This window comes from Panthera pardus, unplaced genomic scaffold, assembly GCF_024362965.1.
Source record: "Panthera pardus isolate Hobbes unplaced genomic scaffold, ASM2436296v1 HiC_scaffold_24, whole genome shotgun sequence".
NCBI classification, from domain to species: Eukaryota; Metazoa; Chordata; class Mammalia; order Carnivora; family Felidae; genus Panthera; species Panthera pardus.
Window position 1 is genome coordinate 126198908 of NW_026526810.1, and position 15296 is coordinate 126214203.

The window sequence follows — 15296 nt, forward strand, 5'->3', positions numbered from 1 at the left end:
AACTGTAACAGAAACAGTTTCAGAGGTGGCAGCGATTATAACCCCCCCATCCTAATACTAGCTACTCTCATCTTGTACATTCATTTCCACTTTTTTCTCGTGTATGTATCCTAGTTACTGGCTGGGGCTTGCCAGCTCAATAATCTAAACCAAAGGACTCACACCGGCAGAGCCAGGACTTGTGCTGGTCCAAAGCCTTTCCCTCCCCTCCAAGGCTTCTCTCAATTCCCAGGAGAGCTGACATATCCTCAGTGCCCTCTGAGATCCTCAGGTACCTCTGCTCCGCACTGCTCGATCCCTGCGTGACAGGGGCTCCTCCCGAGTTCTATGAAAGTAACAAAACCCGAACACAGGCAGAAAGCATCCCTTGGTAAGAAAGGCTTTGGTGGAGATTTCTGCAGAAAGGCAGAGATTTCTGGCACACAGGGCAGCAATGAAAAGGGAACCAGAAGGAGGAACAGTCTTAATTTCTCACCGTCTTCCAGTCTTTGAAGGAGGGGGTCTTTAGCTCACCTATTCCCTGGCTTCACAAGGCTTTTCCGACTTTCCTCCTTTTCTCTCTCTCTTTCTCTCTGAGGAGCAAACCCAACAAATCTGTCCCCGTGTTTCCTGTCAGGCAGCTTCCTCTACTTCTGACCTCTCAGCCCTAGCTAACACCCATACTCCCATCCCTGAGTGAGCTTGAGGTCAAGGCAATACCTGCCTGCAAGGCCGCTCCCTCCATACAAAGAATTCTGGTGCCCGTTGCTGTGATAACACATTTCCCTCCTCCCTACCTAGAGCAAACGATACTAAGTGAACAATACTCTGAACGCTTACTTGTATCCAGTATTGTGCACACCAGTGGCAACACCGGAGTGGACATCCTCCCTGATGCCAAGCAGCTCAGGGGCCAGAGGAGGTGCTTGGGCAAGTGAAGAAGCCACAGGCACAAACACCACTGCAGAGGCACGAGGCACGCAGAACACCCAGAGGACACCTGACCACATCTGAAGGTTTGGGGAAGTGAGGCACCGATGGGGGAAAAAAAAAAAAGGCCTGCATGTCCGAAGAAAACACAAAACTACCATGATGACAGAGAACACGGCATGTCTGGGAATCAGCAATTAGCGCGGACAGGCAAATGCAAAAGAAGGAACGGGCAGGAAGGCATGGCCAGACTTGAGGCAGGAACCAGCTCGTGAAAGACTCTGATTTGAAAAGGTTCGTATTTTGTTCTACAGGCAACAGGAGCCAATGAAAGCTTTTAAGCAGAGAATTGAGATAATCAGTTCTGTACCTTAGAAAGACCAGCAGCAGCAGCAGCAGCGTGGAAAATGAGTTAGAAAGGAATTCACGTGGAAGACAGCGAAGCCGACGCACAGGTTGCTACAATGGTTGAGGCCAGAAACGATACAGGCTACACTAAGGTGCTGAAGTTAGGAAAAGAGAAGAAAAGTAAATTCCTTAGTATGTTATTTATTAATACTCCTAAGCACAAAGCCAAAACATCGGAAATTACTAAAATTACAAAATTCTGAAAAGCTGTAGTACAATCCCTTCAATTCAAAATGGTAATCCATCAATGACCACGAAATCACAAAGTACTTGGAATAAAAGACAAGATAAATCTTCAAAATGTTGTACATGAACTGTATTCATTTGTTAAAACTCAGAACTGTATGCCAGTGAGAGTGAATTCTACTGTATGTAAGTTATACTTCGATATAAAAATATGAGAGCTATAAATATTTTTTTTTTTTGTTTTGGGGGGTTTTCCCCATGAAGATATTTTCTAAACACAAATGTTACATAGAAGAGATTTTCAGATTCAACTAGAATTTTCTTGATATGTACTTGGTTATCGTAAGATACAGATGTGGGGGAGGGTGTCTATAGATTTGGTAAACATAAACTTTGTGAGTTAAAACTATGTAAAATGTCTGTGGGATTTCCAAATGAAGATGAACAATACACAGTAAAGAATTTTACTGTAGTAAGATGATTTGAAAATTCACAATTATTATAAAACATACAGCTTTACAAGAACAGTCAACTTGAATACTTCATTTCCTGGCCATGTCGCATGACTGAACTTAATACATACAAAGATGTGAAGACAAAGATAATTTAGGGAATATAGCACATCGAAAGGATTGTGTAGAAGTTTTTAGAAGACTTCCTTTTAAAAGTAAGCTCCCTCAGTGTTAGTTTATCACTTAGTGTTAATTTTTAGTCATTAGCTATTTGACGGACAATTTAGAGACAACTGTGCTCTGAACTTGAATCTGGATAGACAACAGAACCACGTTACTGACACTCGGCACAGCTTTCCTTATTCTTAAGGTATATGTTCATTTGCGATGGAAATCATGCGGCAGTATTTCGGTAGGCAAAAAATTAGCCAACTTACAAATGATAAAAACCTTAAACCGTTACAGAAGGTAAATACTCCAGATTCCAATGTGCTACCAAAATTATTTTGGTATTTGTTGACATACTTGAAATTGTACCTTCCACGCAAGATATAGTTTTCAAATAGTCCAAAGTAATATTCCCAAGAGTCAGATTTCAATTTGATGTAAGAAAATACAGCAGCACTTTGTTCCTCCTAAGCCATACCTCATTTTTCCACTGCAATTCTAGTGTCGCCTCTACGTTTGATTCTATTATGAGAAAGTACTTTACCGACACCCTTTCCTTTTTCTATGTTCCAGAGGACATGCTGCTAATAGTGTCAGTTTGGTTTCTATTAGCACTTAAATGTAGCAGCCTTGCATCAGATCAGTTTGCAGTAATATGTGCCTATGGCTATAAACTTCCAGAGGGGCTACCGCCAACTGGCTTCTCAAGAACAGTTCTACTTACAAAAAGTATCAATTTTGACTCCTAGTGAATGAACTAACTTCACGCTTATGAACACTGGGGACCGGACAGACTAAATTCATCCCGTCTTATCCCATCCTTCCTCTATCTCAGTTTTAACGGTCTTCTCTACCACAACCAGCCTCCGACACCAAGTCTGCATTTTACTTCCTCGTTTTTATTTGTTATTTGTTAAAGTTTATTTACTTATTTTGAAAGAGAGAGCGTGCGCGCTCCAGGCTCCATACCATCAGCACAGACACCAACACGGGACTGGAACTCACAAACTGTGAGATCGTGACCTGAACTGAAATCAAGAGTCGGACGCTTAACTGACTGAGCCTCCCAGGCGCCTACCAAGTCTTCAATTCAGAAGAAAAGGTCAGAGAATATTCTAGAAGGACTTACGGGCCGGCACTAGAGCTCTGTAGGACCGTGCTCCTGTGCTGTCCCCTCCTTTTTTTATTTCACACATGAAGCATGTAACCCATTCCGCTGAAACCAAGTCAAGCAATGAACGCTTCTGATTTTATGACAAGGGTATCAGCACAATGGTGTTGCCAGTGAAAATGTTACAGAACTTTCATGCCTCTTAAACACTATTATAGTGCTCCCTGGTCACATGAATTTTTTATTTTATTTTAAAATGATTTCAAAGTCTAAAGTTGCAAAATAAGGGACAACTCTCATATTCAGAATCACGAGTGTTTAACATTCTGCCACATTTCTGTCTTATTCGTACACTCAACGTGTATGTACACACTCTCACACGACTTACTTTTTCTGATCTATTCACAGTGGTTTGCACATGTCATGCATCTTTGCCCCTCAATACCTCAGTATGCATTTCCTAAAAATGCTTTTAAGTAACGTCAGTGTAGTTATCAAATTCAGAAAATTTAACACTGATAAAATACTTTAATCTGTGGTTCCCATTCCAATCTGTCAACTGTCTGATGTTCCTTGTGATGGTTAATTTCATGTGTCACTTTGGCTGAACTACACAGTGCCCAGACATGTGGTCAAACATTATTCTGGGTGTTTCCATGAGGGTGTTTTTGGATAAGACTAATATTCCATCGGTGGACTCTGAGTAAAGCAAACTGCTCTCCATAAAGTCAGGTGTTTACAGAAGCCTCCATCATCAAATGGAAGTGGTAACGTGAGCTTGGGGCTGAGCAGGTCCTGAAAGCAGACAAGTTAAGAACAAGTGGCCCAAATGCCCGTGGTCACCGCTCTTGCCACACTACCTTCATTCTCCCAGCCTGTAGTTATGGCCTCATAGAGATCCCTAAGATCAATAGACAGAAGAGACAAGACCCAGGACTGGTTATAGATGGCTCTGCACAACATGCCATCACCACCTGGAAATGGACAGTTACAACACCACAGCTCCTTTCTGGGACATTCCTGAAGAAATGTGAAAGCACCATGTGACCAGTTACAGAAATGAAGACTGCAATTGTCATGGGTATTTCTTCCTTATATTGTTATTAATATGTTTCTGTGTGTGTGTATGTGTGTGTGTAAAATAAATATCTTTGTTTTCTTCCCTCTCTTGTTCCTTTATCATGTAACATATATGATGTATTGACTTTACATCGTAGTATTTAACTTACAGGATGGATACCAAGGAGAAGAATAAACATCACTCAAGGACTGTGAATCCTCTTCTGAGAAAACAGCATGTTTTCTGTTGTACACAGGATAGTTGTATCATGTTAATGGGAACCTTGACCTTGTTATTGTCTTTACTTGGAGATTAAGTATGATTTAAGGAGATATACATAGATATTTGGTCAGTCAAACATTATTCTGGGTTTCTGTGACAGTGTTTTTGATTAACATTTAAATCTACGTACTTTGAGTAAAGCAGACTGCCCTCCACAATGTAAGTGGGCCTCATCTAATCAGTTGAAAGCCTGAATAGAACAAAGAGACCAGCCTCTCCTGGGGAAGAGAGAATTCTCCAGCAGACTCCCTCAGACTAGACTTGGAACATCAGTTCTCCTCAGCCTCCAGCTGCTAGCCCACCCTTGTACATTTTGGATTTGCTAGCCTCCATAATCACGAGCCAATTACTCAAAATAGATCTCTTTAGACACACGTGCACACACACACACACATACACACACACTTTTGGTTCTGTTTTTCTGGAGACCCTTGACTAATACATTCTTTAATAGCACTTTTTCCTTGAGTGTAGAATCTAGTATACAATCACATATTGCACTTATTTTGTCATGTCTCTTTAGTCTTGTTTAATCCAAAAGATTTCCTCAACCTTGGTCTTGTATAACTGATGTTTTTTGAAGAATATAATTATTTAATTTTTTTTATTCAAACAGAATTTTGTTTGACTGAAGTCTGCTCATGATTCAGGTTGTACATGCCCAGCTGGAATACTACTTAAGTGATGCGTGCTTCTCAGGGTATCACAACCAGAAGGAGACAATGTCAGTCTCATTGGTGGCATTAGTTTTATTTTTTCTTTCTTTCTTTTTTTTTATGTTTTTTATTTATTTTTGAGAGACAAAGTGTGAGCAGGGGAGGGGCAGAGAGACAGGGAGACACAGAATTTGAAGCAGGCTCCGGGTTCTGAGCTGTCAGCACAGAACCCAACATGGGGCTCAAACCCACATGACCTAAGCCGAAGTCGCATAACCAACTGACCCACCCAGGCACCCCCATTTTATTTATTTCTAATTTTAAGTAGGCTACATGCCCAACATAGGGCTCAAACTCAAGACCCTGAGATCAAGAGTCGCATGCTATACTTGCTGAGCCAGCCAGGTGCCTTGGCAACGTTAGTTTTGATCACCAAGTCAAGGTGCTGTCCAGTTTCTCCATTATAAAGGTACTAATTTCCCTTTTGCAATGAGAAATCTGTGGAGAGACACTACAGGGCCGTCAAAATATCCCATTCCTCATCAAACTCCCACACCTAGATTTAGCATCCATTGATTCTTGCCTAAACCAATCTTTGCTATAATGGTTACAAAATAATACTTTTTTATAATAATAATTTTCCACCTCTTCCATGCCCCTCTATGTCTACCAGTTAGCACTGTATTGCAAGAAGAGTCCTCCCTTCTTCCTATCTATCTATCATCAGACAATTCGTGGATTACCATTTTTTCAGTGCCTTAAAATTCACTCCTGTCAATTATTTTCCTGCACAAATGGACCCAGATTTGGTTGGTAGAAGCATCTGCAAGCTGGCTTCTGTGTCCTGACATGACCCCTTCATTTATTTTCTTCCTTTCTTCTTAGCATTTCTTTGCTTTCTCTTACAAGTAGCCTTGATTCCTTTTAATGGTAAATGGCATTAGAAGCCAAAATCTGGGTGCCAGGTGTGCTCACTGCTACTGGGAGATCTTGCCTTCTAGGCCTTTTCACAAACAGAGCTGGGGAATGTATATTTATGCCATTACATATATATTTAAGTCTTCTGTACATATATTTGTATACTTATGTTCTATATGGACTTATGTTGTACATGGACATACACTGTATACACATGTGGTATGTGTTCCAAAATACTATAAGAGATGCCTCATTCAGTGGGTGTAAACTATTTGCTTACAATTTGCTAATGTAGAAAATTATTCTATATGAAATTATTTGACCTTCAATTTATTTACTGGTTTAAGTCATTCCAAATGAACCAAAACGCATATGGCCAACTCACCCAGAAATAAAAGAACATGATGAGTACAAGAGTAATGATCTAATGCTGAATGATGAAATCCAAATATTATAATGTTGAACCAATGGAATGTGAAGTACACCAATGATGTCCATGTATCTAGATGGTCTGCCATATGCCATTACCAAGCCACTTCCCAGCAAACAACCTGAATGCTCAAGAAATGTCAGAATGTCGGCAACTAGAGGATACTTGATGTAGAGGCTGAAGCAGAAAAAGAGGCTGAGCAATTTGAGGAGGCAGGTCCTACACCCCTTTCCCACCACCTTTTTAGCTTGGAAATAAATACTTGAATCTGAGAATGTGTACATGGTTTGCATGGTTTCTTAGTTCTGCTTCTGTGTGTTTCATTGTGAAAAACTAGATTTTTTCTGTAATGTCAAGAAAAATTGAAATTGAATCTAAAATTGGGAACAAATATGTTCACAAACTTATGCTCTAAGCGTTCTTAGGTGATACAAATTACAAATAGTTATATACAAAATAAAACTTTAAGGTTCACATGCTTTTCTTCTATCTGTGGCCCCATCTTCTTTCAGTCTCAGCTCTATAAATAAATATTACGGGCTCATCATCAGTCCTTTTCCCCAATCTATTTGGATGAAACTCAATCCAACAGATTCCTCAGGAGGACCACTTGTGTAGGTATTCTCTGAGTTCTTGCATACTCAAAACTTTCTCTATAACCTCAATCATGAAGGCAGTTGGTTGTATATAATTCTTCTTTGCACTTCCTTTCCTTAAGTAGTTTTCTCTTTTAAAAGTTGCTCCAGAGTTGCCATGCCATGTGTGTTGCTTTTGAGAAGCCTGATGCCAGCTAATTATCCTACAATTGTGTAATTTATTTGATCCTTTGGCCTGAAGCTCTGAGAATTTTTTTAATCTTTAAAGTCTAGTGGTATTACTAAGATACGTCTCAGAGCTGTTCACTATGGGAGCTGATCATTATATCATCAGTTTTTCCCAGTAACCCAGTGGCCATTGCAATGTGTAGGCTCAAGTATTCTTTGATTTTTGGAACTATATTTCCTAGATAGTTCATTTTTCTTCTCTTAGGACTCTAGTTGAACATGCTACATCTTCTTTGTCCTCTATTTCAACTACTTTATCTCTGACCTTTTTTCTTTCTTAATCTAATTTTTAGCAATTTGTTTCCCTGCTTTCTTCAATACCTCCTATTAATTTTCATGTGGCTCTATTCTTCTTTGGTGTTTTTGTTATTTAGTCTTCATTTCCAAAATGATTTTGTCTTTTCCTTCCTTCTTTTTTCTTTTTTTTTTCTCCCTAAGTTTGATCAACTCTCATTGCAGTTCCCCTAGTTTTTTTGGTTTTTGCTTTTTTGCCCATTTCTTGTTTTGTTTTTGAATATATGATTTAAGGTTTTTTTAATATCATCTGGTGCTTTTCTATGGATATTTATTCAGTTAGGAGTATTGTATTCTGTGTTTCTTTTGCATAGCTGCTGGATTTAGGGGGGACTGCATCAGTAGGAATGTTTTGATTTACATTTTCTATTTTCCTTTTATAGTAGTTTTGTATTTTTTTTTTTTTCTATATTTAGGTATTTGGTGTACAGGGTTCCTGGTGGTGTAAAAGAGGCCTATAAGTTTAGTGGGGTTCACTGTGTAATGGATGACAGCAAGGCACTGACAGGTTAAGTTATCTTGTTTCTGCAAGATCTGTTATTTTCTCCTTTTCTTTCTTTCTCTTCACTAGCCACATTCCCAAGGTGCTCACTTCTTCCTTATCTATTTTCCTATAGAAGCAGTTCTTTAACACTGCCACTTCTGATCCTCTTCACTTCAAGCCCTTTCCGTGGCCAAAGCTGTGAGCTACCAAGCACCAGGGCTGGGGATCAGTATTTTGCAACATACTGTTGACACTCTCTTTCTGAGAGCGATTTTTTTGCCTGTGTTTTGCTTCGGTTTTCTGTGCTTTTTTTTCAGAGTCTCTTAAGACTCCCCTCTCCCACTCTATGCCCCACAGGATTGCTGTTGCAAGAGCTCTGCTGGAATTTGGTGCTATTTTTCCTTCCCTCCTTGGATATAATCTGAATATTATGGTATTCCCTATCTCCCAGCAAAGCTGAAGATAAGCATCATAGATGGTTTTATCTGAGCTTCTAATTAATATTATGGGGTGTGGGTTTTTTTTGCAGGAGGGATGTATAATGGAGATTTGCAATCAGACAACTGTCATTATCCTCCAAACCTAAAAGATTTATCCTTGCTCATGGTTAAAGTGTCATTTCTGAAGTCCTCCCCCCATCCCCCTAAAAATTCTTCAAGGCAACTAGGAAGTTTCCAGCTTGGTCTGGGAGTCACTTAGAGGTGTTCCAAAAGTTAAAAACCTTCCAACCCATCTCCACCTGACCCTCAATGTAAAGCTAAATGTCAGCATCCTTTTCCTGTTAAAAAATGGTGGATTCTTTGCAGCTTTATAGTCTTAAAAAATTCTGAAAGCCTTCATATAACACTTTCCCTATAGGAGGTTTTATCACTTAGAATCACCTAAATTATATTGCCATAACATATTATCCTGAAATTTCAGTGGCTCAAAACCACAGTTTATTTTATTCATTTTTCATGTGCATCGTGACTTACCTGTTCCATATCTTCTACTACAGTACCTGGGATTACAAAGAAGCCACCATCTAAAGTACTGTCAGTTGCTGAAGCAGTGGGAATAAAAGCTTTGAAGGGTGTCATACCGGTAATTAAATACACAGGCCTGAAGTCTTACCTGTAACTTCTGATCAATTTCGTTGACCTGAACTAGTCACATGACTCCACCCAACTACAAATGCACCTGTCTTGTGCCAGCAGGAGAATCAGAAATCTCTACAATAGAAACTGCATCTTAAACCTAAAATATGCCCAATACTGTTAACAGCAATAAGACAATGTACTTCTTAGTATGTGAAAACTAGATTGACTCTTAATATTAAAATTAAAGAAATCATAATCTAATGAAATTCAAATGACATGCAGTAAATCCAAATAAGCCTGTCCAATACATGCAATATTTTAGTTGACCAAATGACGGAAACTAAAATGCTTTATTAAGAATTCCCATTAAATAAGGGTGCCTGGGTGACTCAGTCAGTTGAGCATCCAACTCTTGATTTCAGCTCAGGTCATCATCCCAGGGTCATAGGATCAAGCTCCACATTGGGCTCCACACTGAGCATGGAGCCTGCTTAAGATTCTCTCCCCTCCCCTCTTTTTGCCCCTCTCCCCACTTACATAAGCACACATACTCTCTAAAAAGAAAAAAAAAAGGAAAGAAAAAGAAAAATTCCCATCAAACAGATTTAGCTATTGCCAATGCAAGCCTATTACAAACTTTAAATTATGGAAGATAACAGTATCCATAATACCCTTATGAAGAGAATTACATGATTTTAATAAAGGAAACCGCTAATATATGCATACATAGGTTGACATTCATATACCCAGAGATCTTTATCTACATATAAATTTACATGTTATTAATTACCTGCTTAACATCAGTATATCTGAAGGGGTAATAAAGGAAAGTATTTATTTTATTTTGGATTTATAGTTGTTCTTATTTGGGGCTATAAATCAGGAAGATAAACAGGCAAATTCTAAAGTATCTAAAATATCTAGACAACAGTAAGTTGATAAGCATAAACTCTTTTTTTTTAAATAAGTCAAGGACACCCATGGTAAAAGAAGATTAACCACTGATGAAGATTTTTCCTTTCTCTGCTATGTGCCTGCAAAAGGGAACTTTAAAGGAATATTACAGTAATTAAAAACTGAATACCCATAGACTCCTTGTGGGAAGTGACATAAAAAATTCTATTCTGCTTTCCTATTATTTGCCTTATTATAGCCTTCCATTTCAATAGTTACTAAAATGAAGATGAAAAACATACTAGCTTTTAAAAAGGCCTTTCTACTTTGCTAAGCTGCCCTTATTTATGATACTGAAATTGACTCCAAAAAAATGGAAAATAAAAAGATTAAGATTTCACATAAAAAAGCATAGCAACTAGGCAATAGCTAAGCAAAAGCATACCTATAAAAATATCATTCTAATTAAAAAATTAAAACCCAGAGTGTACTTTTAAACACTTATTCTACAAATATTTAAACACTTGTAATTACAAGTAGCTATCTAGAACAAGAGGGGCTTAGAGTCTCACTGTACAGATTAGAACGCACGCTCCATTTGCTAGCAATGCATGCTCAGACAAGTTGCTTAACCCCTCTCTGTATCTCTGTATCCTCATCTATAAAATGAGAATGCTAATAGTACCAGCCCTGTAAAATTTGTCATGGGATAGAGAGAGCTAAAATATTTAAAATTCTGAATAAAGTCCATGCATGGCACAAACCACATATTGTACAGATTACATAATGCATGCACACACTGGTGGTGCATAGATAGTAAGTGCACAATATAGGTTAATGGGTTGCTATATAATTCACTGAAATGAAATCATTTATTGACTTCCAATTTCAAGACGGTAAAGACCTTTCTACATCCTAGTTTTTCCAAAAAACTGCTCCCAAACAAGGTAAACAAGGAACAGAAATTCACTTTACAATTAATAATACCCAAAGACATCTATAATCCTGAACTGCAAAGTGTGAGGATAGAAAATATCTGAAAGAATGGTAAAGTGACTCAGCAGAGTGGAGAAAGGTGAAGTCAAAACGCCTGCAGATGGAGCTATTCCTGAGGAAGCTGAATTACCCCCAGGGGACCCCAAGAAGGCTTGGGATACGGAGGCTCAGGTAACCGTGGACGGCAGAGGGCTGACCAGGAGGAGCAAAGTGAAACATGAAAACAGGGAAAATGTCTGAAAGCCTTTTTTAAGTTTTACTCCCCATGTCCCCACACTCACACATGATACAGGATTAATAATTTGGGGAGGAAAAGAACCAGATTTGGGGTTATAAGACATAGCGATGGGGAAGGATGAGATAGTAGACTGAAAACAAAAAATTAAATACAAGTCCACATATTTCCTGCTGGCTCCAAAAGCAGAGGGCCAGGCTAGTGCTCCCCAAATAATAGTCTGGAGGATCCTTCTCTGGAGAAATGGATAATCTTGAGTAAAAGCCTAACTGATATTGACATATACAGTTCCCAATACAAAAGCTCTACTGTATAAGCCTCCAACTAGCAAGCGACATATCCCTCACAAAAGAGTTTCTAACCAGTGCTTTAGTGTCTTACTCAAGTTACCAGTCAAGGATCGCAAGGTAATTGAGAAAAATCCCTACAAACAAGACATCAAAATAAATAAGAAAAAAAGGGAAATCAGAAGAAAGAGTGGTAATTCAAGGTACAAGAAAAATAAAACTTTATAGAAAGTACAATCAAATCCTTAATTCATTTTAGCCATGAAACAGAAATGGGGTACAATTAAAAAGGAATAAATTAATGGGGCCCTTGGCTGGCTCAGCCAGTGGAGCATGTGACTCTTGGTCTTGGGGTTGTAAATTCAAGCCCCACATTGGATGTAGAGATTACTTTAAAAAAATAAAATCTTTTTTTTTTAAAAAAAAGATTATAATAAATTAAAAAGTAAGCTCTTAGAAATTTTTTAAATCTGGGAATAAAAGTTGTATTTTGAAGATCTGGATGATAAAGTTAAAGAAATAAGCCAAAAGTAAAGTAAAAAATGGAAGGAGATGAACAATAGGAGAGAAAAATAAGAACGTTACAGAATATCTTGGAAACCTAACATCTAACAGAATTCTAGAAAGTGTGTATAAAAGAACCAAGAGGAGGAAATTATCAAAGCTATAATTTAAAAAATACTCCCAGAACTGAGAGTGTTTTAAGGGGTGCACTCAATGTTTAGCATACTGAATAAAAAAGTATCCACATGCAAATATGAAATTTCTATGTCCGTGTAAATGTGAAAGTCCAAAGTTCCAATCCAAGGATAAAGAGAAGATCCTAAAACCTTCCTGAGATTAAAAAAAAAAAAAAAATTATGTACAAAGCACTGGGAATCAGAATGCATCAAACCTCTCATCACCATCCTTAGAAACTAGAAGACAGTGGGACAAGCCTCAAAATCCTGAGTGACAATTCAATCTGGAATTCTGTACCAAGCCAACCTACCACACATAAAAGAATATAATGAAGACATTTTCCGATTTGAAAAATCTTTAAAAATAAAAAGCCACAGGATCCAGGAAACAGCAATAAATAAGCACACCATTCCCAAGATGATAGTGAAGTAAAGTTCCATGGTAACAACTATGCAGTCACAGAGAGACCAACAAATCCCAATGGAAAAGGACAGAAAGCTCCAGAAGGAATGTCATCAAGAAAAAAGGAGTGCTCATGGGTTATCTGATCTACAGAAAATCACGTTGAAAATTATTTTACAGAGCTATTAAAACCATGTGGGGACACCCAGAGACTTGAAGAAAATTAAATAAATGAAAATATTGGGGTAATTTAACTCCAGGAAAAAAAATTATATAATGAAGAAAACAAAAATATGAGACACTTAGCTCAGCAATGGATATTTATATAGCTATTAAAGGTTGAATATGGATTCCACCAAAATTGTAACGTAACTCCATTATTGTAGATGAGCAAAGAAATAAAAGTCTAAAACTAAGGACTCAAGAGCTCTTAAACGTCACTAACCACTGGTAGACAATATTCTAAGAGAGTAGAAACTGGAAATGGAATATCAGATGAGGGTCAGGGACCGCTGATTTTGTTTTGGTGTAAACCTTGTAGTGGTATTTGACTAAGTACTTACATGGATTAATTTGTTGAATATTCTTTATGGCAGACATTACATGTTGGTCCACCTAACACAGGTCTCCATCACCTTGTTCCTTGTCTAGAGAGGTTGGGAAGCTAAATATTCAATTTCACAGCTTCCCTTGCAGAAAGATGGCCATATGACACCATGTGGCCCAAACACAGAAAAGTCTGTTGAGCATAAAAACTCTACAAGCATTGTTAAGCAGAGTAGGGTCCCAGCCAAATGCATAAAATCAGAAAGATTTCTTTACTGATCCAGCAACACTCAGAAACCCAAAAGAAAAAGTGACTTTGGAAAGTTGTAGTTCAGAAGGTTTAAAGATAACTTATGTTGGTTTACAATAACACATGCCAGTCTCAAAAGCTTATCATCACTACTGACAGGGTATAGCAGTGCTCACACTAATCTGGAGGTTGAGCACATCCAACACCCAGAGTTCAAATACAAGCCCCCAACTGAAAAAGATGGGTCTCCAAGATTTGAGAAAGTGGCTCCTCACGGCACAGTCACTTCACAAAAGACAATACTAATCCTTAGAGCCTCACCTAGATAATTTTATCTAAAACCAGACAACAGTGAAGCAAGAATGAAATAGATGGCAAGCATCAAGAATGGAAACAAGAAACAAAGGAGGAAAAAGGGAATACTATAAAAAGTAAACAAAATAGCTGTAAAAAGCACAGCAGCCCAGGACCATCGAGTATGGGAACACCAACGATCTCATACATCTTCAGCACTGCTATCAAAACACAGCACAATAAATGTTGTTCACAGTCACTATTAAAAAAGAAAAGGTTAAATTATATCCAGAATACTCTGTTAAGAAAGTTAGGGATATTAGTTTCATGTGTAGGACTCAGTGATTCATCACTTACATACAACACTCAGTGCTCCTCAGAGCTAATATTACACGGTATGTTAACTAACTGGAATTTAAATAAAAACATGGAAAAGAAAGAAAGAAACTTAGGGATACAAGGCAGGCAGCATAAAGAACTATGTTTACACAAAGAGAAACAATCCAACAGAAAATCCAGTTTGGAAGGGGGCAAGGGACCAGAATGACAATTTCATAAAAGAGAAAAACCAAACGGTCAATACCCTGTAAAATCTATCCGTTTTCAGGGAATTGCTAATTCAGATAGAATACGCCCATCAAATTGATAAAAATTACAACCCTGGTAATACCAGGGGTTGGCAAACAAAGTAGAATTAATTCCTGCGTCACACTGGCAGGGATATGAACTGGTACAATTTCAAAAGCAACTTGGCAGTATCGAGTGAAGATGAAGGTGTGCCTACCTACAACTCAGTGATTCCATGCCTAGGTATACGCCACAGATAAACTCCTGCACATATGTGTGTGAAGACATACAGTGCCACAGTCAACATTACTGCATGAGAGCAAAAAATTAAAAACCTAAATGTCCATCAACAGGGCAACAGATAAATTATTATATATATATAGTCATACAGTGGAATACCATACAGCAGTGAAAGTCAATTTTAAAAAGTTAAAGCGGTCCATACAAACAGCTCTCACTTACAATGTCAGCAAGGAAGGATATAGGTACTATAGGCAACAAGGATATGCATACAGGTAATAAAGATGTATATATAACATAATGTCCTTTATGTAAAGACAAAGACATGCAAAACATCATTATGTACTGTAATTTACGGACATATACCTATACAGTAGAAGTATAAAAGCGTAATTGGGATGGCAAAAACTAAATTCAGGATAGCGGTTACTTCTGGAAAGGAAGACAAGGAGGAGAATGGGATCAAGGAGGGGCACAGAGGCTTCAACTGAATTAGCAATGCTTTGTTTCTTGAAAAACAGATACGAGCTCCACATCACAAAACGTTAAAATTGGGGTTTTTTTAACGTTTATTTATTTTTGAGAGAGAGATACAATGTGAACGGGGGAAGGGGCAGAGAGAGAGGGAGACACAGAATCCGAG

General features: G+C 38.1%; 1 protein-coding gene across 8 annotated transcripts in view; it reads right to left on the bottom strand.

The window, feature by feature from the left end:
- RPS6KA5 (ribosomal protein S6 kinase A5) overlaps positions 1-15296 on the bottom strand; it is a 181446-nt gene that overhangs the window by 144525 nt on the left and 21625 nt on the right. The window contains exon 2 of one of the 8 annotated variants that reach the window (XM_019462029.2): positions 1280-1412. The exons of the other annotated variants lie outside the window; for them this stretch is intronic. The gene's annotated coding sequence lies outside the window, so the exon portion shown is untranslated. The remainder of the gene's footprint in view (positions 1-1279; positions 1413-15296) is intronic. 8 annotated transcript variants of the gene reach the window in all.